At 42.5% G+C, this 27,432-nt stretch overlaps 1 protein-coding gene and 1 long non-coding RNA gene across 3 annotated transcripts in view; both read left to right on the forward strand.

Annotated features, from left to right (window-relative positions):
• The first annotated feature begins 2,540 nt into the window (after positions 1-2,540).
• On the forward strand, positions 2,541-21,337 carry LOC119718460 (uncharacterized). Its single transcript, XR_011803557.1, has 3 exons — positions 2,541-2,679; positions 5,276-5,357; positions 21,069-21,337. It is a non-coding gene; the product is annotated as an uncharacterized lncRNA (long non-coding RNA).
• A 156-nt stretch (positions 21,338-21,493) lies between these two features.
• The window catches only part of LITAF (lipopolysaccharide induced TNF factor), a 103,862-nt gene continuing 97,923 nt past the window's right edge, over positions 21,494-27,432 (forward strand). Inside the window, exon 1 of one of the 2 annotated variants that reach the window (XM_072023844.1) lies at positions 21,494-21,673. The gene's annotated coding sequence lies outside the window, so the exon portion shown is untranslated. The remainder of the gene's footprint in view (positions 21,674-27,432) is intronic. The other variant, XM_072023842.1, reaches the window with a different exon arrangement.

Here is a 27,432-nt window from a genome sequence, read left to right on the forward strand (position 1 = left end):
TTCATGCTGAAATTGTTCTTGCTTTAGGTCAATGTCTAGAGCTAGAGCTCTCCAGCAGCCTTAATTCTGCTTTCTGCTTGGTACATGCACACACTGCAACCACACTGGTAAGAACTACCAGGGCAACCTTTGGGTTGGGTTGTTCTTGTGATGCAGAACTCACAGCTCACCACCAGCAATTGACTGAAATAGAGATTAAGCTGTCTTCAGAGTTAATTTCTCTCCTGGAAAAATACTGCATTCTGTTGATCCCCTTAAATTGATCCTGAAGGAGATTACGAGCTTTAAGGCTCACTTCTCAAAGCATACCTGAGCTAAAGAGACCTATAAGTATACCAGGAGCAGCACTCACTTCATCCACCACTTTTACTGTAAGATATTAAAAGATGTAAATTTCTGATCTTCAAAGGAATTGTTAGCAACATTTGTATGTATTTGGTGGCACTTCTAGAGCTACATCCATCTCTTCCCGCCCTACTTGCCATCAAAGGACACATCTAAGCACATTTACTCATTAGTAAGATTGGTCAGATTCCCTGGTGGGAACTGCAAATAGCCTATCTCAGTTCCTACAGCAGTCAAGCAGTGAAAACATCAGGTATAAGCCATTTTTTCTAGAAGTAACAGCTTTTTTTTTTTTTTCTCCAGCTAATGCCAGCTTCCACTCACAATTCCATTTGTGAAGTTTTATTACCCAATCCAAAAGCTCTAAGTGAAGGACAAACATAAAACCAATTTAAATTGCAGAAGGTTGCTGGAGGACAGATTCTATGAGGCTGGCAGTAGTTTCTAAACAAAGTTTTTTTTATGACTGTAGGCATTCTGCTGCTAGTGGTTAATACCAGCTGTGGTTAATACCAGCAGGCATGCACATGAAGAGAAATACTGCTACGGTAACAGCCAAAGCTATGGGAAGAGGCTTCAAAAGGCAATCTACTAGAGTTCACCCAAACAGAACACTCAAAATCCTCAAGCAACAATTGCACCTTAAGCTTGTTAAGTGTTTTTAAAAAGATACTTTTGGCAAAATACCACAAGGAATAATGCAAGTTAAATGAGGTAGGCGAAAAGATATGAGAATAGAACTACCACCCTGACTTTAGCTTAGAAATAGATACGTAATAACTACTGCTTAGTTAAAAAGCCTCCATGCTAAAATCTTTGCAGGAAAGTAACAGCAGCTTGCAGTAGATGCTACTAACTGAAAAACACTTCCTCTTGTATGTGCAAGGAAGATTACTTTTAAGGAATGCTGTATGCTCATCATAAGAGCATCCTCGTTACCAGTGGAACAAGGAGGGAAAAAGCCTCAGGGGAGATTCAAAATGTAATTCTGGCATTGGCACACAAGTGCACCCAGCACTCACATTATTCAGCTGCAGAAAGCTAGAGGCCTTCATAGCGCAGAAGCTGTCAGCCTTTACTACTGCCAGAGAAACTGTGGGAGCACTGTTATTCTCAATCAACTCTAGTTTAATGCCCTCTCTTTCTGATAAAGCCAAATTGCACTGCACAAAGCGAGGCTTGGCTGGAGGCTGTTTTTGAAGGAGCTGTTCAGTGGAAACCTTCAGTGCAAGTCTCCTGCCACAACCCTTGTTCCACTTGTGATGAGGAATAAAAGAGCAGGAAAGCCTTAAAAAGGCTTTTCTGTAGCCAATTCATTACAGATAGGCTTTACTGTCCAGGACAGTTTTCCAACAACTTAGCAATCAAGCAACAGTTAGAAACACTAGACCTAGCATCACTGCCTGGAACTGCAGTTAGTCTCCACATGAGGAGAAACAGTACCTTACACTTAATCAAGAATTACTTTCAGAGCTTTTACACTAAGTTAAACTACAGGCAGTTAGTGTTTTGCATGAGACAGCAAGGTGAAGAGAGGGCAGAGCAGGCCAGTGAGTCCCAGGTACAGCCACACAACTTCAAAAGCACACAGACACTCTCAGCAGCACAGCAAGGGGAATAGGTTTATGCTGTAACAGCCTGTCAGTCAAGAGATCCAGTTTATGGAGAACTAGCAGCAGGTTTCTACTGGTAAGATCACACCTGCCTCCAAGGCACTTGCCTGGCAAAGCTTCTGTCACACTTTGGACTTTGTCAGTCACAGCCACACACAGCTCTGATGAGGGGCCTGTTCAGACAAGATAACAGGGTCGCTTCTGACAGGTAGGTGGTTATCAGAAATAATGTGCTATGTATACCCTGTCTCATAGCATAATTCCCAATATATTAGAAAACTTGCTGAAGCAACAACATTAAATTTACTGATAAAACCCTTTTTTAACTTACACGATTGAGTGGGTGCTCAGGATATATGTATTTTAATGGCTTTGTCCAACAGCAGCTAGCTTGTTCCTGTTTATTACTGATAATTAAGCAGTTTTGCTCGATTATACTCTGCTCACAGACTGAAAGCAACACCAAATCCTGCCATGTACCAGCACCAAGTAGCTCAATAGCTCGGGCTCTTAGTCCTGCGCTCCAGGTTTTCACCTCAGCTCACGGGAAAAGCGAAGGTGAGGCCGCCCTGCGCCTGGCCTGGCCACTTTCGTCCCCCCGGAGGGAGGGGCTGCACAGCTCCCTGCACGTCCGATGCCTTGGGCTCCCTTCCCAGAGGGATGTCCCCGCTCCTGGCAGCCCGGCCAGACGGAGGGGACAACCCATGCTCCCCTACCCGAGGTGAGGTCGGCACGGAGCGCTCCCACCCCTGATGCCCACCCACGGGCCGCATCCTCCCCGCGGCAGGCAGCACAGGGGGCCGCGGAAGGCACAGCCAGCCCTGCCGGCGGCTCCGGGGCCCGGCCCCGCGACTCCGACCCACGGCAGCGCACAGCTAAAGCGCCCAGCAGCCGGGGGCTCGGCAGGGCCGCCCCGGCCATCCCCCCGTCTCCTCTCACACACAAAGAGCGGCCCTAGGGGACCGCAGCGCCCCCCGCCCACACACCCACCCGGAGCCCTTCCCTCCGCAGCGGCGGCGCTGCGCGGCCTCACCCGCCGCTTTTGTGTCGGGACCGAAACCCCAGCCCCTCACCGTCGCTTTGATCCGGCCCCGCCGCAGCCTACGGCGCTCCTACCGACGCCACCTCAGGCGCGACAGCCGTTTCCCCGCCCGCGCCGCCTTATAGTGGGGCCGGGCGGTGCCGCGCCTCGGCCAATGGGCGCCTCGACGGGCAGGGCCGGGGCTCGGCCCTTCCCTCTGCTCCTCTCCTCCCTTCTCTCGTCTCTCCTCCCCAGCAGCGGCGGCGGCCCCGCCGTCCCCTAGAGAGCCGTCCGGGCAGGGCCGGTGGTGCCCGAGGAGGAGGAGGAGAAAGAAGAAGGCTGAGGCGAGGGGCGCTGAGGGAGGAAGTGCCCCCTGCCCTGAGGCAGCTGCGGGGATGCGCTGGGGATTTGGCCGGTTCTGGCTCTCTGCAGCCTCCCCCTGGTTGTTACTGGGCTCAGGCCTGGGTGCTGGCAGAGCCCAGGTTGCTCGAGAGAGATATGTGGCAAAAAGAGCTCTGAGGGCGAAGGCCCTGACAGGAATCTGGGTGCAGAAGTTACTGTGCTCCCCTGTGAACACCTATTGTACAATGTAGGGGTGCTGGCCCCTATTGTGCACAACTTTATAGGGTGTAGGAGTGCCTTGCAGTAATGCTGTGTCTGCCGTGGGCCTGTGACAATTCACGTTAACTTTAAATAAGGTTTCCTTTTAATGATTGTAACAGCATCAGGTTCTGTTGTGTTTGTGCATCAGCTGCCAATCAAGAGATGAATGATAAAGGACCCCTAAACACATCTTTAAAGGTTTGAAATCTTTTTAAAAAGCCAAAGACTGAGCACCAACAGTGGGCTCCTTGCACTGTTAGGAGCTGCATCCCTGGCACAGCAATGCTGGACGTGACAGTAACTCATCTTTGTGTCCGTGAGCTGATGCAGAGGTAGCCTGTGGGGCCAGTAATTTAAAACGATGTTTAAATCACATTTAAATGTTTGAGTGTCTGCAGATGCCTGTTTTACATAACCAAGAACGCAGACTGGCTGTAATGGATTAGTGTCCTGATGCACTTCAGTGAGAAGGTCATGCACTTTTGTACAAAAAGCATGAATGCAATTACGAGAGCTGACTCGTGAAAGTCATCCACTCATAGCAAAGCCTTAAGAAAAGTTCAGCAATCTCTTTTAGCATAATTTAGAAACTTTTTTGCCTTTGAGAACCTTTTAATAGTGATTTTGTAACCCATACTTGGCATATTGCACAGAGAACAAAGCAGGTTCTTCACACTGGTTTCTTGTCTTTGCAAATGGGATGCTTGACAAGCACAGGCAGAGAGCATGGGAAGTTTACAGTCTGCTGTGGAGACAGTACAGGGCTGCTAATCCTTCACAACTGCTTAAAACCTCTTGCTTTGCCGCCTTTACCTGTCTCCAGTTAATGCTCAAGGCTTTTTAAATCCGATGCAGACAGATTTAACAGTTTTCTGAATTTCACAGCATCATTTAAAGTGTAACCTCCTGCTTTGATGCTTTTATATCACAGCACTTGACATTACATGTGTAATTAACTTCACAGGGAATTATATGCAGAAGTATTTTGGGGTCAGCTGTAGTCATTATCACAGTCATCCCAGTCTCTGCTGGAGCTACTCTGACTCCTAGCATAGTTTCCAGCAATGTTGATTTTAAGCATTACTAATTATAGAGGTTCTTTGGTTTCTCTTCTGGAACTAACTATACCACTGTCAGAGAAATTCATGATCAGATTAAGTTTTGCCTGTAATTTGTTTTGTTAGAGTGATAATTTCCATTGTTGCAAACTCACCTCAAGCTCTCCCTGTCCTTCAGCAGCTTTTCAGACAGTTCATGTGGCCACTGAAGTGTACCCCGCTTTGGAGCTTTCTGTGTCTTTCCAATAACTATAGATTTTGAATGGTTACTGTCAACAGTTGTTCCTTTAATTAAGGGCATTTGTTGTGTTACTTCTGAAATGGTAGCTAGTGAAATAAAACTCTTGCTTCCTCCGTTCCCATTTGGAAGGACAACAGACATGCTTTCCTGGATCTATACCTGTTCAATTTTCTTTTTGTTTTGTGGCACTCTTTGCTGCAAAATCTGTTCAGTAATCATCTTTGCACCCAAACCAGGAAAACAGATTATTCCACAGAGAATATTTATGTATGTGTGTTTTAGCTGATCCTTAGAAGTAGCTGTTTTGCAAGTCTATTACGGGGCTGCTAGAGGACAAAATGCTGCCCCCTCTGTTTAAGGAGACACGAGTAACAGCTCACACCTTTACTTGCAGGCCCACTAGAAAGCACGGACATCACAGAGAAAAGGAGAATCGCTCCTTTTCTGAATGCTGAATCCCTCCAGCAGCTTGACAGGTGAGTTTTCTCTTTCCTTATTTCATTTGAAGTTATATATGAAGTGGTAATTCGTGGCGAGAAAATGGTTGATATTAATAAAGAAGGGGGAGATTTGAGAGTGTGGCCATGGGGGTTGGAAAGCCCCGAGGTTGAGATAACATTAGACTCTTAACGACGAGGCCATCAGGAATATAAAAGAGTTTAGAGGGAACAAAGAAGGATGATTCAGGAGAGTCCATGCAGTCTCCGGTTTCTTTTTCTCCAGCTGGTTTCTTGTTCTCCAGCTGTTAAGGCATGGATGTTTCTGTGTGTTGGCTGTTGTTACATTCAAAGTTATTTGATCAATGAAAAGTTGTTTTGAAAAGAACTGCTGTGGAGTGAAGGGTATAAGAGGGGAGCCTGCCCTCAAGATAAAAAAAGAAGGCAACACGATGAAGTTACATCAATAAAGAAGCAGGAAAAAGAAGTAAAGAGGAACAGGCTGGCAGAATGGAGACCAGGACGGGAACAGGCACATTGATTGCCTCATGAAGATAGGTTCGGTTTCAGCAAACCGCTCAAAGAAGCTCGTACAGAAAGTTGCTGGAAATAGGCGCACTGGAGCTGGAGAGAAGCTCAAGCTGAGAGAGCGAACCCATGCACACAACTGCCTCTCGCTGGTAAGCAGTTGCACATTATGGGGATTCATACATCCTTAGGAACAAAGACTGTCCTGGTAACCTTACAGCTTATTCTCCTTCTTAACAATCGGACCGTTTATGAGCCTGAAACATGGGATCAAATTGAGGTCGAGGTGTGGGACTCTGCAACTAAAAATGACAAGGTTGCAGTGGGCTTGCTCGGCACCTGGCAAGCAGTCTCTGAGGCCTTAAAGAGCCCTGTGGGACCAGTCTGAAACGTGTGGTTTGCCAGACAGTGAGGGAGCTGCGGGCTCCTTTACTGATCTGACTGCTACGCCATGGGCCCCTCTGCTGCTACAGCCATCGAAGGCTTTTGCTGTTACGCCCCCTGGTGGCCTGAACGTGCCTTTTGACCCAGGCCTACTGGCCTTGAAAAGGAGATGGATATGCTGATTTAAAGATCAAAGCCGAAATTTCCGTAAGTGGTATATTCTTTATTGCAGCGCTGGATGCACGGGGGATCCTTCCGCCTATCGTGCATGTCCGAAGTGACAAAATATCTCATATTTATACAGCGAAACAATGAATATTCAATTAGCATGCATACATATTCATCACCTAACCCCGCCTACCCTCGCTTCGTATGCTAATTAGCTTATCAGTCCTTGCGCTTGCGCAAAGCCTTCCAAGAATTGTGGGCCGGGGTCTTCAGGATGTGGGCAGTGGTCTTTGGGAGGAAGGCTGTAGGTCTTCCTCGTAATGCACTTTTCACCTTTGCTTAATCAGTTGTTTTCCAAGCTGTAAAAATGCTGAGTTGGGTTTCAGTTTAACAGGGTCGGCAGATAACAGGTAGTCTCAGTTAACAAGACAAGACAGTTGACTCAAGTTATCTCAAGTCTCAGCCTGACTAACAGTTAACAGATACTGGGATGTTTTCAAATAACAAGATGCTTAAACATAACAGAAGGTCTACAGATAACAAGATGTTGTTTACTTTGTCCTTGCTAACTTTTAACCACAAGTTCTATTCTATCCTAAAGTGAGTTTATACAATATCATTCCACAAGTTTTATTTTATCCTAAAGTGAGTTTGTACTATATCATTCCACAAGTTTTATTTTATCCTAAAGTGAGTTTCTACTATATCAATGCTTTTCCTCGATCTGAGAAGAACAGGATACATAAGGCCTGAAGACCAAGTTGTTTGACAACTTAAAGCAAGACATATTGTTCAAAAGGAATGGAAAATGGAGACTTGTTTGTAATCAAGAAAAGGAATGGAGACTGTTAAGACATGGAACTTAAAGGATTGTTTGTTACCTTTCCTGATTGTACAAATGTATAGGCATACTCGGGTTTAGTATGTTAAAGCGATGTTCTATATATTTAGAATGTTTGATGTTCATGTGTGCATGTTGGTGGAGCGTACACTCCCTGCACACCCAGCGCTGTTTACTTGTCTTTTATACTTTTTATGAATATTTCTTTTATAAATATTACTAAATTCAGTATTCTGTTATAAATGAGACTTCATTTATAACAGAAGGAAGGAAATTCTTAATCCAGTTCTGAAGCTGAAGAGGAATGAAAGTACACGAAGATTCTGTCTGTGTCAATGCTGAATTTTCAACAATTTTATGAAGTTCACACACTAAAGCCAGACTTGTTTCCTCTACAAGGGCAGGCTGTATGTACCACAGAAGCTTTCCTTGCAGATCTTCTGTGGAAGCCTACCAGCTTCCCATATCCTCGTGCTTAAGAAAGCATCTTGTGGCTTTTATGCTCAATCATGGATGAACCTGAGATCTCCACAGTTGCTACTGTTGGCTGAAAGTTTGAGGTATTTTTTAACCAGTCTGCTGTTTGATGCACAAAATATTGGTTGATGTTTTTAATATCAGAAAGTTGTCTGCTTCTCTGTTTCTGTTTGCTGTACCTTGACCACCACACTTGGGATATTTTTTTGTGTCTGCAAAACTAAAGCTATTTAGTGAGATGGTGTCATCATGACTTTAGTGTGTTAGGTAGGAAGTGGATAAACTCAGAGGCCATAGACTGAGTAATTGTCCATAATGAAGGAAACTGGCATTTTTGTAGGAAAGAAAAGGATAATGAGATTATCAGACAGGTTGCGCGAATAGCACCGTTTTGAATTCCCATTACATTCAGAGCAAGGGGTGTGTTTGCTCTTTAGTGATGGGAGAATTAAGGCAACTGATACTCCTGAGAACACAGGGATGAGCTTCTCTGTTGTTTTATTTTAAAGTAATCAGTGTAGTCATTACAAAGGAAGATCACTGGTTATCCTGTGCTGTTCCAAATACCCACTTGTGATTATATGTGTATATTCCCATGTCCCTGCTGTATCTTACCATCATTTTGCTGTGACTCACAAAGTGTAAAAACACATTTAAGATTAGCATATATCTGAGTAGTAGAATCAATTTGTTTCAGCATTAATTCCACCTTCAGGAATACCCACCTCATATATTTAAAGAAAACCCACAAAAGATAGTTCCTGTTTGACAGCAGTATGACAATGGTGGATTCTCTTATTCTATTTAGTATGTAAGTGGTACTTCATGATGATAAACTGTGAATCTAGGCCAGGAAAGAAGGATTGTTTAAAACCCATTTGAGCATAAGCTTAGCTGCAGGCTTAAGGAGGCTGAAGCCCTTTTTTGGCACAGAACATAAGTTGGGACATGGAGTGTTTCTGCTTATGTGCCTTGTCTAGTGGAATCAAATATTGCTTTGTGATTAGGCTGCATGGGTTGTCTGTATTAGATAGGAGAGCTAACAGTTTCCTAGCTGAAAGATTTGGCAGTGTGAACTTCACTTTGCAGGAACAGTGTTTGCTTGGCACTACAGGTAACTGTTATGCTGAAAAGCTGATTTTTCAATATACATTTGGAAAGCAGATTTGTGAAGGAGGGAGTTGTTCAGCGTTTCATTCAGTTTAACTTGACCACAAAGACATGTGCAACAAAGCTATTGCCTGTTCCATGACTGGAGGAAGAGCCAAAAAGTCTTTCCATTCTTTTCCTTACCAATGGATTTTTTTTTTTTCATTTAGAATGAAGATATATTTTCTGATAAACTGAGTGCTTCAGCTACTTTCTAGAAGAGCTGACTGTATAAGCTACTATAGAATAGTATAGAAATATATAAGTGAAAAGACATTGCCCGTGTTTACTAGATGAAATTAACATCATGGTGGACTGTAAAATCAGTAAATGTGACCCCACCCCTACCCAAATCAAAATACATTTTTTTTCTGGTTTGGCTTCTTAGTCATTTAGGCCTAACTTTAATTTATTAATTCCTTTCTGTTTAAAATTTGCAAAGACTTACAGAACTTTTTTAATTCCTCCCTTTCTTTATGAAGATTTCCTAGGGAATCTTCTTGAAGAACTTCCTTGTTGTGTTCTTCCCACTCCCACCCTTTCCAGAAGACAAGAAAAAAGTATTCATCTGTTCAAATAATTACAGTATTAACTCAACCAAAATGGTTTGGTTGGCTTTAAATCTCTTCCATTCTCTCTGCTTCGTTTTCATTTATTGATTTTTTTCTAATGTTACACCTATTGCAGTTCTCTAGGCCACCAGAGACTACCCTAGGAAGAAAATTTTAATACCAGAATGTTTTATACAAAAACCACGAAGAAAACTACCTGTATTAAAAACAAAAACAACAACAACAACAACAACAACAAAAAAAAAAAAACACCTTAAGCGCTGCAGTCACATTTTTTCCTCTTTTTAATTTACACATTATAAAGAATGCTATAAGTTTCCCTTTCCATGAAAAAGAAAAGAAACAACAAATACATGTTCATAAGTGAGTCCAGAAGAGGGGGGCAGCACAGGGTCTTAGGCTGAGCAGTTTATCAACAAAGCCATTTGTCCCTCAGAGTCTAAGGCCTATAGGCTATGGCCCTCTTAATTTTACTCTGCATCCCTTTCTTTTACTACCTGGAAGGTATTAAAACACTAAGTTGTAACAGAGTCCTGGTATGTAGGTATGAGTCTTGTTAATAAGAGTCCCGAATTGGTCCTTAGCCAATTCTGAGGTACAGAAAGGCAAATGCCCTGTCCCGCAGACCATCTTGTTACCATTTTTTTTTCCCTGCACGTTTCCTGCTAAATTTTGCTTGGGCGTACTTGTTTACTCCTCTGAATCCAGGAAGGCAGCTCATGACCCAAGACAGGAGTACTGCATAGGAACAATCAGAAATTTTAACACAGACGGTATTTAACACATGATGTAGCTATTTTATCTATTAGTAGCAAAGACTATTAAATACAGTATTCTGATTATGAGTAATTGTTTTAGTTGCAATTAAGATCTTCAGATTAATTTTCTGAGTACCAGCAATTACTCACTATACTAGAAGCTGAGCTGTGAACTGTTCTGCTATTGGTTGTGCAAAGGCCTTCGTTCTCCTTCACATTGCTGCAACTTAATCTATCGGTAATTCTCTCTTATTTCCTTTACCTCCGTTGTTCCAAGTATCAGGTAAAGACATTTTTATCTTCTTTTTAGGATTAGGTGTATTCTCCCTCTGAAAATCTGCAGCAGGATTTAATTTGAATGGAATCTGCAGAGACTGCATTATGCTATGTCAAATCCTAAATGTCAGCATATATGACTTTCCCAGTATCACAATTATTGTTAGTATTCTGTACCCAGGTTAGATAGGGTAGTGGAGCCTTAGGGGGTGCTGGAGGGAATTTAGCTGTGGTAAGTACTGCACTGGTCACTGGCTGCAGGACCACATCCCTTAAAGGAGGCCAGAAAGCTGCATAGCTCATGGTGCCAATCTAGGGCAAGAGAGGGTGCTCTACTGCAGTTACCAGCACATCCTTGGGGCAAGGGGACTACAGGACATATGAATTCATGGTTTAACCCTACATGGTAAGTGGTACACAAGAAGTGTGTGTTTGTGCTTGACTGTTTTCCAAGTCAAATTTTACATCCTCATTGCATCAGCTAGGAGGCTTATTCAAGCAGTGCTAACTCCCTCCAAAATACAGGGAAGGCAGAGCTGCATGTCTGTCATCCAGGACTGCAATCTGTGAGCAAGGAGCAGAGCAGCCTTTTCTATAGTGACCTAGCTGTCTTTTTGACTCAGCTTTTAGAGAATTCAGTTTTTGTAATTCTTCCTTGTGATAAATACAGGCTACATTATATATGCCAAATTCTGTATAAATTTGATTTTTGTGATGTTTCTGTTTTGAATGACTCTAGTTTAGAAAATCTTTTATTGCAGCAGAATTAACGCAGTGGAAAAGCTGTTCCCCACAAAGCAGTTCACAGTAGCTGTCAGCATCAAACGTTTTCCAGGCACTGTGCTCGCCGCCTAGCATCCATGCCAGGGTAACCTGGCTGCGAGCCATCTGTGTGTGCAGTACTGGTGGGTGAAGGGACCATGCTGCAGGATTACCCACCAGTGATCAGTCATAAAGGACAAGCTATCTTTCTAGCAGTGCTATTTACTGTACTATGTGCCCTGCACCTTCTCCAGGATGAATGCACAAGGCTTCAAAACAATGTAGCTTTTTTTTTTTTCCTCTGTGAAACAAAGCCTATGCAGTATTCCTTAGGATGAGACCTCCAGTCAGCAGTTATTCGCTGAAAAGCAACTACTGTAGGAAATATTTGGACTTTTTTTCTCCCACTGAACAAAACCGGAAGTGCACATTCCTTGAAACTGATATTAATAGTTGTTAGAAATCAGATCATTTTATAACACTGAAAACGCAGTTACCCTGTAAGTATGAAGAAGACATTTATCTTGTTCCTGTTTATTTCCCATTTGGCTCTTGCAACCTGTGTGAATACATGCCCTCCATTTTAGAAATCTCAGTGCCTCTTGAAGAGTCTCATCTATACTAGTTTCTATTGATTAAGGAGGTATTGGGGAGGCATTGGGGAGGCAAGGACAATCCCCAGACATGGACTGTATATCTCGAAGCAAGACACTGGAACTCATGATAAGGAAGTGGCAGACGGACAGAGAAACAAATGTAAGGACTATAAATCTCAAAATTGGACATTGGAATTCATTATAAAGATACAACAAACGGAAGAATTGGCAACAACCAGCTCTCGCAATTAAGAAACGTGCCAATTCAGCAGATTCCTGACCAAAGGTGAAAAGTACACTGTGAGGAAGACTCGGGGTCTTCCTCCCAAAGACCCCTGCCCACGTCCCAAAGACCCCTGCCCACAATTCTTGGGAGGCTCTATGCAGGCGCAAGGTGCCAAAAGGCTAATTAGCATGAGAAGCGAGGGAAGGCGGGGATAGGTAATGCATATGTATAGGCGCTTGTAGAATATTGATAGATTGATTGTATAAATTCAAGACTGCTTTCCGCTTTGGGTATGCACGATAGGTGGAGAGATCCCCCGTGCATCCAGCGCTGCAATAAAGAATATACCACTTAAAGGAATTTCGGCTTCGATCTTTGAATCACCATGCAAACAGTAGAAAAGAGCCACAACTTATGTGACTGAGAGCAGTGGTGTTTTTTTTTTTTACTCTCCCTCTTTTCGCATTTTCAAGGCCACAGCTTGCTCTCACTGAGCACAGTTTTCTGCAGGTAACTGGTGCAATACTTCTCCAGAAGGCATGTGCAGTGTTGTTCAGATCTAAACTGTGACTGAAAGCTTGGAGCTATGTTTAAGCAAGGATACAACAAAGATATTCCTTAGCAGCATGGAAGTGTCAGCTTTAAGCTGACAGTGAATGGTGCTGCTGGAGAGAGCAGATATTTATGAATACAGGGCAATATCGTTAATTCTTTTAGGTTTGTGAAGAATTGAGAACTCTGTGGTGAGAATATTAGCACAGAAAAGAGAGGGCAGGGAATCAGAAGGACCATAGCTAAAAAGCTAAAGAGCTAAAGAGATGTGAAAAATAAATACAGAGGTCTGGAAGACAGTGATGGTACCATCCGTGCAGCCAGTGCAGATTATCCAAACATGATAGCCCCTTTTCATTTACTTGTTGTTAGGGCATCACAGCTATGGCAAGACCCTGAACGTAGCTTTAGATAGAACTGAATGTAGCTTCAGGTAGAATACAGAATATCTGTCTGTATCTGTCTCATATATAGAGATATATTCTATATGAATATCTACCTAGTATATAGAATATCAGATAGGAAATGATTCTGCATTCTGATGGCATTAGTTACACAGTTTTTGAAGAGAAAAAGTAACACAAGTTACAGGTATTCAGACATGAAAGGAAATGCAGTTTACATCTGTGAAGAGTTACAACTACAAACAATTTGGATTTACATAGTGTATAGTTTCCCATGGAGATTATTTCTTATTTTAAGTCTGTGTGGGGCTGTGACTGGGCCGATTATTTGTATCTCATATCTCCATTTGAAGTAGTATCAGGTTATCGCGGAACCTCTCTCAATTATTTTTCAACGATCCTGAGAGTCTGGAGAGGTCCCGGTAGACTGGAAGCTGGCAAATGTTGTGCCGATTTTCAAGAAGGGTCAGAAAGAAGACCCTAGCAATTACAGGCCTGTCAGTCTCACGTCAGTGCCTGGTAAAATCATGGAGAAGATGGTTCTCGAACTTATTGAGGCGCACCTGGGGGACAAAGCAGTCAGTGGTCCCAGCCAGCATGGGTTTGTGAAGGGTAGGTCCTGCCTAACTAACCTGATTTCCTTTTATGATAAGATCACCCGTATGGTGGACCAAGGGAAACCAGCTGATGTGATTTTTTTGGACTTCAGCAAGGCTTTTGACACGGTTTCCCATAGGATCCTACTGGACAAAATGTCCACCATACAGCTAAATAAAAACATCATACGATGGGTGAGCAATTGGCTAATGGGCAGGGCCCAAAGGGTTATGGTAAATGGGGCTGCGTCAGGCTGGCGGGCGGTCACCAGTGGGGTCCCTCAAGGCTCCATTTTAGGGCCGGTACTTTTCAATATTTTTATAAACGATCTGGATGTAGGAATAGAAGGCATTTTGAGCAAGTTTGCTGATGACACCAAACTTGGAGGAGTTGTGGACTCGAATGAGGGTGGAAAGGCCTTGCAGAGGGATCTGGATAGGTTGGAGAGCTGGGTGATCGCCAACCGCATGAAGTTCAATAAGAGCAAGTGCCGGGTCCTGCACCTGGGATGGGGAAACCCTGGCTGCACATACAGACCGGGCGATGAGATGCTGGAGAGCAGCCTAGAAGAGAGGGATCTGGGGGTCGTGGTAGACAGCAAGTTGAATATGAGCCAGCAGTGTGCCCTGGCAGCCAGGAGGGCCAACCGTGTCCTGGGGTGCATCAAGCATGGCATTGCTAGTAGGTCAAGGGAGGTGATTGTCCTGCTCTACTCTGCGCTGGTGAGGCCTCACCTCGAGTACTGTGTGCAGTTCTGGGCACCACAGTATAAAAAGGACATGAAACTGCTGGACAGTGTCCAGAGGAGGGCTACAAAGATGGTGAAAGGCCTGGAGGGGAAGACGTACGAGGAACGGCTGAGGGCACTGGGCCTGTTCAGCCTGGAGAAGAGGAGGCTGAGGGGAGACCTCATCGCAGTCTACAACTTCCTCGTAAGAGGGTGTCGAGAGGCAGGAGACCTTTTCTCCATTAACACCAGCGACAGGACCCGTGGGAACGGGGTTAAGCTGAGGCAGGGGAAATTTAGGCTTGACATCAGGCGGGGGTTCTTCACAGAGAGGGTGGTTGCACACTGGAACAGGCTCCCCAGGGAAGTGGTCACTGCACCGAGCCTGTCTGAATTTAAGAAGAGATTGGACTGTGCACTTAGTCACATGGTCTGAACTTTTGGGTAGACCTGTGCGGTGTCAAGAGTTGGACTTGATGATCCTTAAGGGTCCCTTCCAACTCAGGATATTCTATGATTCTATTTGTCAGTGTATAGCCAGATAAGCTGCATGCCTACATATAGGGTTTACATTGTATTAATAGCCTTGAATAATATGGAGGAAAAATCTGAATTTAACAGCATTGGTAGAGGTGGTATTCCAGCCTTCATGATGCAGACAGGCCCAAAATGTTGGTTGTTTTTTTTTTTTTCCTGTGTTTTCTTTGCTATATGACCAAGTCACATGTTTTCTGATTGTTTAACAGGACCCTAAGTTGCTAAATACAGATAAACAGCTGTAGCTGAGAGCTCCAGTGCTGTCAGATGGCCGATAGCAATGAAATGTGGGTAGAGGGTCAAAACACAAGACAATAGGAGTGTGATCTCCAGGCTAAAAGGAAATAGTTCAGAGAGTTGAAAAGCTAAAAAAAAAAAAAAAAAAACCAAAACTGTTCAGGAAATCTGTATTGTACAGTTCTTCAGCTATTCAGATGCTCTTTGTGTTTATTTAAAGCAAACGGGCAAATACTGTTTGAAATAGAAATCAATTTATTACTTGGAGAGGTGAAGGAATCTAATGCTTTTACCTGTAGCTGGTGGCAGAGCAGACTCTGACAGCCAGTTTTGAAAAGAATCAAACTGGAAGTGACACAAGATTATCACAGACCCAACACAGCAGTTAGACCAGGTTTCCAGCTAACTTCAGGGCAGTTGCAAAGCCTCCTAGACACAACTGGTATCTTCCATTTTACAATGCTGGGCAGAAATGTAGACAGATTGCTCCGAAGAGACCTGCTTCTTACTGCTGAGTTAATACAAAAAAGTCTTGTAAATGGAAATGTGACATCCAGACTGGTACCTGCGCACTTCCCTAGATGTGCAAAGAATAAGAAAGTGTTTATTCTGTGAGGGGAAGACTTCCTAAGTCAACAACTTTTTTACTGTGTCTTTTCAAGCTATTTTCCTGGATAAATTAATGCAATTGAAGGCTTCAAATATGTTTCTGTAGACATTAGCAACATTAGCACACTAGTAATGCTTCTGGACATCTTGTTTCTTTCAGACAGTGAACAGAAATACCTGAATAAGATGTTCATGTGTTAGTGTTCTCCACTCAGCTGCATATGTACTTACTTTAGCTAGCTTGCTTTTGGTCAAAGTTCCCATAAACTATGTGAACACACAAAACCTCAGCTTATTTATGCATTACTTTCCTGGACCTATTTGCTTTAAAAGACCATCTATAAAATGAGGTTTAATATATTACCTAGGCAGATGTGCAGAGTGTATTTGGCAGTTACTTGGTTTTAAATGTTTTACCACGTTATGGATAGTTGCTGCCATTGCTGGTAGATCAACACTATATTTCTATAGAAATATTCAAGGTTATCAATGCTTGTAATCATCTATAGCCAGTCTTCCACAACCAATGTTAAACAAATCATTTCTGAGCTCTGTTTAGAGTGAGGCAAAGTTGCTACAGATGGCAAAGCCCGGATGGCTAAGAGCTCAGGGTTTTGAAGTTCTGCCAACTCTGGGCTCAACTGGGTATGTAGGACCGTATGCTGAATACAACAGAAACGTGTGGGAGTTATGGCTGTTCAGTGCTTCTGAAAAAGTATCCACTACTAAGAGATTTAGCTCTAGAAGCCAGGCCTATTGTAGGTTTCAGACTCCGCTGGCAACACTTGAAAATTTTGATATAAACAAATTGTCCAAGGATGCACGGGGTATCTATGCCAGATCTAGGAACAGAAGGCAAATCTCTTGATTACTGTTTTCCCATAACTGTGCAGAATGTTATTTCTCCTGTATTATCTGAACTATAATTATGAGTCTTGCAGGCTTTAGAAGAGTGTGTGCTACTGAAATGCTGAGTTGGTGGAGAGAAACAACATAAGAAATGAAGTATTAATGCTAGCAAGTTGGTGATAAAGAAAGAGGAGTTATGCTGAAAAATGTATTATAAATGTTCTTTAAAAATTGTAAGAGCCTAGCTAAAACAATCCTGCAAAGTCAGCAGTCCCAAGCAAGGCCTTTGATTTGACCTTAAGACTGGAATACTGTTCTGAATAGCTGTCAGCTTGTCCTATCATTTTGGAAACATTTGGAAAACTTAGTCCCACATTCGGAATTAGTTAGCATTTAAGGTCTTGTATTAATTCAACTACTCTTACACTGGTACCTCCAGTGTGAGCAGTACCTCAGTAGAACAAAGGATGCACAATAAGCTGCAGAGAGTGCTACTTGAGTCTTACTCTTCTTGGTAGACTCTGTCTGTCCCTCCCAGTTACTGTCTATTACTACAAAACACAGAAATCCACAGGTAAGACAAAGAGAAGCAGCCAGGCAAGAAGAAAGCCTGCAAATGGGAAGAAGCTAGAATCACTGTCAGTAGGAGATTGTGTAAACTGTTCTTAGATTCAGAGATGACAGGAGAAAGTCAGTATATAACTGTTTTGGCCAGGAATCTGCAGCATATAACGCTTAAAGTACTTTGTTCAAAAACTTTGATTTTTCCTTCCAATATTAGTATATATATCTATGTCCTTTACTCTGACTTTTTACTTTAGTTTCTTTTATAAGAAACTAATAATTTGCATGATCAGCACTGTTCTAAATACCTTCAAAAGCTGACAGGAACTAGACAACCCATCCCAGCTTTCTCTATTCCCATAGGAATCTCTTTCAGTCTGTACCTCAGAAACCCCTGAGTCAATACGTTCTAGCCAAATGTCCCTAGAGGAGGGATTAAAATGCCAGAAGAGGAAAAAAAAATGGATTATTTCCTTACATTAAAAAAGTTAGCTTGAATGCATTTCCAAAATTTCCTTTGCAACCAGGATGATTGGGAGAGTAGATTAAAAGTTAGGAAAACTGAATTTCTTTAGTAATCTTGTCTCTCCAAGGACTTGGATATAAAGGAAGGACTGTGTCAGAAAGCCTGAGAGTCAGGAGACCACAGTTCTAAAACAAACTGCTAAATTAATTTTTCCCTAAGATCCTCATCTTCAATCAAATGTGACCAAGTTGTTCTCAATTTCAGCATCAGGTATCAGATGTAACTAATAGAAGGAATTTCAAGGCTCAGTGAATTTCTGTTTGAGATATTTTATTAAGTGTACTCTTGCATAGGGAATTCAGCAAACATTTTCTATCAGTGTTTGAAAACCCTTTGAGTTAAGTCTCAGTTTGCTCTAAAACTTGGCTTGTCCTCTATGGAGAAAAATCTTGTATTAGAAGCTATTAGACAAACTGTCGAAAAGAAAGTTGAGGAAACCACAGAACAGCAAACCAGACTCATACGTAAGCCTTCCTCTTAATTGGATCTGGCAGCAGTATTCACAGGCTGCTCATTGTGGAAAACAAGGTTAATAGTTAACTTCAGGCAGATTTGGGCTTAGCTGGTAGTTGGAGGGCAACCTTCCTGAAGAAAACAAGCAAAGAAACAAACAAACAAAAAAGCAATTGCAACAAATCAGTAAATTGCAGGAAATCAATAAATTGTGATTTGCACTTTTTGTTGATAGGGAGTGAATAGCCTTGCCTGGTGATACAGGCCTCTGTATTTGAAAGTATTTGACCCAAGTGTAGTGTGAATGACTGCGGAGGAGGTCCCAGCTCTGTGTCTGTGGCTAGGCTAATAGGTGATGGGACTGCTTTCATTGATGGACTATTGCAGTCACATTTCCTTGGGCTGTGATCAAAATTCTCACCAGAATCTATGCAGGGATCAGTTGGCATGATCTGGTAACTTCTGTGAAGTTAATTGATTTGTTCATTATGCCGGTTTCCTTTGTATTAGTTATCTTCTTTGCAGACCTGCATATTCCTGGCAGAAACACCTTTGTTCCAGTGCAGACTGGTTGCATTCCCTGGAATAAGTTGACTTTTTTTCTTGTGGACAATTTTGTGGGTCTCAGAAGGGTGAGAAAAGTGGGATCCTTGCCCGCACTGTTTTTGAATAAAACAGAGATTGTCACATGTTCTGAAGATTAACAGCAGGATTGCAAAAGATCTTCACATGTTCTGATAGCTGTCAAGATTAAATTTGCTAGTCTGTTTTTTAAAAAGTGTGAATGCAGATGGATTTATAGTGGAAATAGCACCTCCTGCTTGACATTAGTTGTGCACAGCAGGGCTGGGTGCAGTTCCCACACTGTGCCTACCAGCCACACAGGGTTACACGGCTGCCATAGAGCATTACAGATTTATACGTTCAGGCTGTGTTAAAACCAAATGTTTAGACTCTATTCTTCTAAGCTAGCCATGCACTGGACTGAGTTGAGCCAGACACAGTCTGTGTTCACACAAAAGTTGGCAGAGCAGTGAGTTTTGGCACCAGCTGGACAATACTTACTCCCCGAGTTCAAACTCCTTTCTCTGTGTACATCAGCATGTAGTGCTAGTGTAATTAGGCAACCCTAGAATTAGAAAAAATCCTTGTTTTGCAGCCAAATCTTTAGATAAATACCTTTTGTTGTTGTTGTTGTTGTTTTCTTTTTTCTTTTTCTTTTTTTTTCCCAAAATCTTCTTTCATAGTGTATGAGATGATTATTGATTATGTATGTAGCTTTAGGGATTTGACTTTTTTATTCTCTTTTCCTCCAAACTTGTTTCCTTTCAGCAAAAAGCAAATCTCTGTATTATACAACCAGATTGTAAATATAGTCTAGTAAAAATAAGCATTGCCACCTGTCTCTGTCTGTGTAGCAGCAGCCAGTTACAGAAACTTTGGCCCACACTCCTTTATGAGCTAATTTACTGTATTGAAAAGGCAAATTGGTAACTGAAGTAATGTGAAGGTCTTCCAGTGAAGACTACATTTAAAGTCAGCTGGTATAAACCTGTTTTTAATTTTTTCATTTATTTTTTCCTTTATGTAGCCAGGACCTTTACTATGACTTTGAGACTAAGGTGATGGTAACCACTGATTAAGGAGGCATTGGGGAGGCATTGGGGAGGCAAGGACAATCCCCAGACATGGACTGTATATCTCGAAACAAGACACTGGAACTCATGATAAGGAAGTGGCAGACGGACAGAGAAACAAATGTAAGGACTATAAATCTCAAAATTGGACATTGGAATTCATTATAAAGATACAACAAACGGAAGAATTGGCAACAACCAGCTCTCGCAATTAAGAAACGTGCCAATTCAGCAGATTCCTGACCAAAGGTGAAAAGTACACTGTGAGGAAGACTCGGGGTCTTCCTCCCAAAGACCCCTGCCCACGTCCCAAAGACCCCTGCCCACAATTCTTGGGAGGCTCTACGCAGGCGCAAGGTGCCAAAAGGCTAATTAGCATGAGAAGCGAGGGAAGGCGGGGATAGGTAATGCATATGTATAGGCGCTTGTAGAATATTGATAGATTGATTGTATAAATTCAAGACTGCTTTCCGCTTTGGGTATGCACGATAGGTGGAGAGATCCCCCGTGCATCCAGCGCTGCAATAAAGAATATACCACTTAAAGGAATTTCGGCTTCGATCTTTGAATCACCATGCAAACAGTAGAAAAGAGCCACAACTTATGTGACTGAGAGCAGTGGTGTTTTTTTTTTTTACTCTCCCTCTTTTCGCATTTTCAAGGCCACAGCTTGCTCTCACTGAGCACAGTTTTCTGCAGGTAACTGGTGCAATACTTCTCCAGAAGGCATGTGCAGTGTTGTTCAGATCTAAACTGTGACTGAAAGCTTGGAGCTATGTTTAAGCAAGGATACAACAAAGATATTCCTTAGCAGCATGGAAGTGTCAGCTTTAAGCACTTACCTAGGAACACTTTGCAGTGCTAATTAGAGTGCCGATATGCAAACATGGCCACGCAACTTATGGAAACAGCGCTGGTACGGCATTACAGCAGAGGTAGGACTGGGAAAAGAGATGAGACTTGACTGGCCAGTAGTTCCTCCCATTTTCCTTTTTTTCCCTTTTAAAAATTAGGACACTAAATTACTAGATACTCTTAACAGCAGAATCAGAGACTAATAACTTGGTGCCCTAAGTCCATCTTGGCTCATTTCTCAGGTTGGTCCTTGTAATACACAATAAATGTTTGTTCATTGTCTTTTGTATTATAAAAACAAGGAGTTCTGTTTGAGGAACTGGAGTTGTGAAAACTCCCTGCTGAAGTAAGGAGCTGTATAATGCTTGGCTAGACACTATGAAAATTCTTTTGCTTAATGTAACAAAAAAGAGAACCCCCCCCCCTTTCTCTCCTTCTGCATCTCAGTTGCCTCTTTTGTTTAAAGACCCTGCTGCAAAGCTCATGTAACCATCTCCTGACAAATTGCTAAACCAGTGTATCAACATCCTGCCTTCCTGTCTCACGCCGGGCCAACATGACCAAATAAAAAAAGAAGTTGAACCACAACGCTGAGGAAGACTATGGCCTTCATCTTCACGACCACCAGAGGGACAGAGACGACCCCCTAGCAACAGCGTGCGCAGTCGCAGAATATACCAGGATGTGCTGCGTAATCCTGGAATTACCAAGATATAAAAAGGGACCCTGGCGGGGGTGAGGTGCGCACCATTGGCGGAGCCGAGACTCCCTGGCCGCCCAGTGCTGTTTTGCTTGCTGTTGCTTACTCAATAAATTCCTTTCTATTATTAATGCAATGCTCTCTGAAAATTAATTATGGGGGCAACTTATAACAAATTTGGTGCCGTGACTCAGATGAAGGCAATCTGATTGAAAGACCTTTGGAGGGGGCGCCCCGCTGATTTCAGTGGCCTTCGCTAGGATTACTTTCATTCAAATCCTTCACCGACGAACCCAAGATTCGGCAGCAAGCAAATAAAGCCAGCAACCCCTAGTAATCTTTGTGCACGAAGACCGAACGAAGACTTGGGGGTGAGTAAGTATAGGCCGGTGATCCGTTTGGTTGGGGTTGGGTATCCTGGAGCGTAGCGTTGTGAGACGTCCAATTGCGGACGAAGTGAGTGCGGACCCCTCGGTAGTGCGGTTCCCACATCCTGCGAGGGACTGGGCCACGAAAAGGGGGAAGCGATTTGTGTGTGTGTATGTGAAGGCGCTCCAGAAGATGGGACAGAAGAAGAGTAAGCCTTCTGGTCCCATGGGCGGGGTAACGTCTGATGTTAGGTTACCCCGGGATTAATGATTAAAAATTGGGAGGATTCCCCTTTTAGGCGGGGAAGGAATAAAGTAAAAATGATACATTATTGTGTTGAAGTTTGGGGTGGTAAACAGATTCGAGGAGACCACCTTTACTGGCCCGTATTTGGGTCCTTTGAAGATTGGGTTTGCCAGGCCCTAAATATTTATGTAAACTCAAAGGAACCTTTTAGTTTGGAAGAAAGTGAATATGCACATTTGTGGATCAGCTCGGAAACTCGAGCCAATTTATATCCTCTAAAAGAAAAAGGAAGGGATGGGAGGCACAAGAAAAACCGAGAATTAGAGATCCCAGCCCCACTGCCTCCCTATATTTCACCACCACCACCTGCAGCCCCTCCGACTCCTGGGCTTCCTAATCCGCAACCCCAGCGAGACTCTGATAGCGACTCTGACTGTAGCGCTCAGGGACCAGTGACTAGGAATATGTGGCCATCCCCATTAACTCTGGGGACGTCCGAGATTTTAAGAAAGACAGGAGGAGGGTAAGCGAGCTTTAATGGCGACTGGCATAATGTTTCCAGCTGCTGAGGAATAATTCTAACTGGAATAATAACTGTACATTGTATATATAAAAGCCCAGGCATTTTTGTTAAAGTGTTCTTTTATACCTATGTTAATATGTAAATATGTAAATATAAGAACTGCCATTGAGGTGTATGTCTAAGGGAACAAAATTTGCCCAGGCATATTATCGGCTCATCAGGTTTAAATGTTCCCAGTGTAATTGTCTACAGGCAGTTAATTTACAGTGGTCTGATTTTACTTGTGTATCTATATATTGTGGATTTTGGAGGGATTGGGATTGACTAGTAAAGAGCTTCTAGGAAAACGGTGGAATATTAACCACTGTAGATTACAATAGGAAAAGTTCAAAGCAAAGAAATCCCGAGGAAAAGCCCTCTAGGATGTATACTAACACATTGGAGGGATATAGTGGGGTGAGAGTGTACAGAGAGTAAAAGAACTCTTATCAAATATTGTAATCAGTGGTGGCCACTTTATAAACTAGAGGATGGAGCGGAGTGGCCTCTAAATGGAAGTATTAATTATAACACCATATTACAGTCAATGTTGTTTTTGTGGGGAGAAGGAAAACAGGATGAAATGTTGTATATTGATGTTGTTTCAGCATCTTGGAGGGAAAAGGTATGGAATTAAGTTGGCCCCTGACTGAGCCTTTGATGTCGGCATTAGAAAAGTACAGGCTAGAGAAAGATAAAGGAAGTGTTAAAAGGTTTGTTGAAAGTGTTAAAGGTATTCGAAGTTGAATGAGCAGGGAAAGGTGATGTAGGCATTATCTAAGTAACAGTCTAGAAGTTTTGGTATATTTGCATATTTGCTGTGGTGTTTGGTCAGTTTCCCAAGCATCGGGGAGGGGGGAACAGCCTGCTCCACCAGGGCTGGTGGCCGCAGGGGGGCTTCAGCTTGTGAGGAATGTGTTAACAATTCGTGTCCATAAAGAACAATTCTGTTTGAATCCTGTCTGCCTCTGGGCCCTGCACTGGCAATTTAATTCTTGAACCACAGATGCAGTGTGTCCCAGTCTCCCCCTCATTCTAGTCAATTTATCACGTCTTCAGAAAACACTCCTTAAATTCATGAACCTGTTTGCTTTTGTTATTCTGGACTTCTATTTCTAACAGTTACAGCCTTTTTTCCTGTCTTCTTTGAGATTAACTTAACACTGCTATAGATGTTTCTGTGAATGGCTGGGGAAGAATGTTTTAATTACTCGTGAAGCGTCAAATAAGAAAGCTGTTTGTGTTTGATGTCTGGGAGTTTCAGAACAACTGATAACAACTAGTGACTGTTATGGGATACTATGTGGATCTTTGGTATCTGGCCAGGGGGCCAAGAGATTAAGAGGAGGGAAAAAGAAGCTGAAGGACGGTTGGGAGACAAGACCTGTGGAGAGTGTACAGAGAGTGTTCCATAAACTTGGAATAGTGCCGAGTGAGTACAAAGGTGAGAGGAAGACTACGAGCCTTCAGCATGAAAGACCCCTAGAGACCCCCAGAGGAGACTGATGCGCATGCTCCAGTAGGAGGGACTGGACCCCGGAAGCTAATTATAATAATCTATTTTTTTTAGAAGTAGTAATGAATATGTATTAGTCTAGGAGCATAAAAATCAGCTGCTTGATGTAACTGGTGTGCGTCCTGGTGGAGCGGAGACTCCCGGTGCACCCAGCGCTGTTTGCTTACCTCTATTCCTTTATATTCTTTTAATAAATCCTATTTTTTTATTTAATCCTAATTTGAATACTGAGCAATTTATAACAGGCTCCAGCGCCTGGAACGCCTCCTCCCCCTCCTTCTGCACTGACTTTGGTGTCTGCGGGGAGGGGGGGGGGGTTCTCGCTCTCCCAACTGCTGTTGAGCAGCAGGTTTTTGTTTGTTTGTTTGTTTTTGTGGATGTGCTCTCACAGAGGCATGGATTGTGTTGCTATGGCTAGGCTCTGGGCAGCAGTGGGCCCCTTTGGGGCCAGATGAAATTGTCCCTTATCTGCCACGGGGAGGCTTCTGGGTTTTTCTCACGGGGGCTGCCACTGCAGTTTCCCACCCCCACACCTCTCACACCCCCCGAACCTTGCCATCAAACCCAATACACTGGGGAACAGCTAGGTCATTACTGACTTGTAAAGTATCAGGGATTAAATTAACTAATGAAACCCTAAAAAGTGATGGGGGCAGAAGGGGCTGGGATAACAGTGCCACTTTGGGGGGATACCAAGCTGAGACTAGGGGATAAAATGATCACTGGGTAATTATTGAATGTACCCAAGGCAGGGACTAACTTGTTAAGAAGGGATTTGATGATTAGATTGGGCATTCAACTAGTAAATTGTTAGACTGGAATAACAGTGTTATTAATGGAGTGCTCTCTGGCCCTGAGAGCAAACATACATGTATATTCACCTCTGACTGGAAAGACCCTGAAATGGGGGCGGAAGCAACAATATAGGTGGACAATTTTACCTCAGGGGTTTACAGGGCCACCTATCTATTTGGGTAAGTTCTTTAAAAAAAATAAAAATAAAAATAAAAATAAAAATTGGAGCAATTACAACCTCACAAGGAGGTATTAATGTTAACAAATATGTGGATTGTTTTCTATTGTCAGGACAGGAGAAAAGAGTTGTGAAGAAAGCTACTAACAAGCTATTCAACTTTCTGGGAAAGTAGGGCTTGGAAGTATTGAAAAATAAATTACAATATGGAGAAAGAGAAGTCAGGTATTTAGGGCATCTGATATCTGAAGGAAAACAGAATAAATGCAGAGAGGATTCAGGGAATTGTTGAAAATTAAGAAAGAACTAAAAAGTTTTAAAAGATTTTTTAGGGAATCGGGAGCCATGAAGTCTGAAGGAAAATCGATACTCCCTGATGGGAGAGAAATGCTGAATAAAGTGATAATGAAGCAAATATTAACTGTTTTACATCAGAAGAGTCATTGGGAGGTGCTGATTTAAAGATCAAAGCCGAAATTTCCTTAAGTGGTATATTCTTTATTGCAGCGCTGGATGCACGGGGGATCCTTCCGCCTATCGTGCATGTCCGAAGTGACAAAATATCTCATATTTATACAGCAAAACAATGAATATTCAATTAGCATGCATACATATTCATCACCTAACCCCGCCTACCCTCGCTTCGTATGCTAATTAGCTTATCAGTCCTTGCGCTTGCGCAAAGCCTTCCAAGAATTGTGGGCCGGGGTCTCCAGGATGTGGGCAGTGGTCTTTGGGAGGAAGGCCGTAGGTCTTCCTCGTAATGCACTTTTCACCTTTGCTTAATCAGTTGTTTTCCAAGCTGTAAAAATGCTGAGTTGGCTTTCAGTTTAACTGAGGGTCGGCAGATAACAGGAAGTCTCAGTTAACAAGACAAGACAATTGACTCAAGTTATCTCAAGTCTCAGCCTGACTAACGGTTAACAGATACTGGGATGTTTTCAAATAACAAGATGCTTAAACATAACAAAAGGTCTACAGATAACAAGATGTCGTTTACTTTGTCCTTGCTAACTTTTAACCACAAGTTTTATTCTAAAGTGAGTTTATACTATATCATTCCCCCCTTTTCTGGAAAATCTAGTAAATTCTTTTACTTAATACGGAAATTTTCTTCCCAGTCTTTATGATATGTACCCCTCAATACTTTACCATGCATATTTGTCAAGGAGGCTAACATGGACATTCGTTGTAACAATTTCCAATTCCAAACAAGTAATACAAAAGACAATATTAAACTTATACCAACCAATATCAATAAAACAATAATTGGGTGACTCAGTGTGTTCAAAATCCCAGTTGCAGTTGGCGACCATCCAAAAAGTGTATCCCACCAGTTGTGACTTGTGTCTCGTTTCACTCTCTGCAAAACTCTGCTTATTTCCTTTGTATCATGATGGACAGTAATTAGAGTCTTCTCTCCATTTTCCTGAATACCTTTTAAAATTCTAATCAGGTCTTGGTGTTTAACTAGTTGCTTCACTAGTGTGAGGTTCATCCCAATAGGTGTAGGTAGTAACTTATGATACATTGTGTTGTTAGACTTGATCAGCTGGTGGGATACCACTGGTGCTAAATATAGAAAATCACACCCGATGATTCTAACAAAGTTACAAATACAAAAATTAGAATGATTTTTGCTATGGAGAGTTATATTCTCCTTGTCTATTTCTACAAAATCACAAGCAGTTCTTAAACACACGCACCCTTTACCAACATATACAAGCACAGTCTTTTGACTGGTATTTGGATGAATTTCAAAGTGGCAGATACCTTGCTCCGTGTCAAAACATACATCCTGAGCCTCAATTGTATTGCTTTCACAAATAAATCCTCGTTGTTCCCCGGTAACACATGATTCTAGATTTACAGACTGCCGTTTCCCATTCTCCATCCGTATAGTAAGCACGAAGGCAGTAGCCATGTTAATAATGGGCATAAGTACAATTTACCAGGGTCCACGAGGACTGGAACTTCTCAAAATCATTGGCATTGTCCCAGACTGCCTTTTGGACTTCAGCCGGAAAAATGCCTTTACTTCCTTCCCTAATGATCAAGGCAGCCGTTGCCTGCAACCATAACTGTGCTTGCATACAACTAAGAGCTCAGGATACATTATCTTGTGTCCACTCTTCTCCTAATTTTCACCATTCTGATGGTTTTTATAAATAGTTACCATTTGTTCGCCAGATGACCATAACTGATAACTTTCCATTAAAGTTCTTATCCTCTGTTGTTACGGCTTTAGTTCAAGGCCACCCACCATTCTCTATTATCACAGAGGCACCTTCTTGAATCACAATTACAACTATAAGCCATAAAAACAAAACAATTCTATGAACAAATTTTCTACCAACTATATTACCAAATACTCCCGACCATAATGTCCTCATCTTGATCGACTAAGCTTTAGTTTCAGTTCATTGTCACCTAGTGTTACTTTTCAAGGAGCTCCTGGAGCCTT

The sequence above is a fragment of the Anas platyrhynchos genome, chromosome 15 (genome assembly GCF_047663525.1).
Source record: "Anas platyrhynchos isolate ZD024472 breed Pekin duck chromosome 15, IASCAAS_PekinDuck_T2T, whole genome shotgun sequence".
NCBI lineage: Eukaryota > Metazoa > Chordata > Aves > Anseriformes > Anatidae > Anas > Anas platyrhynchos.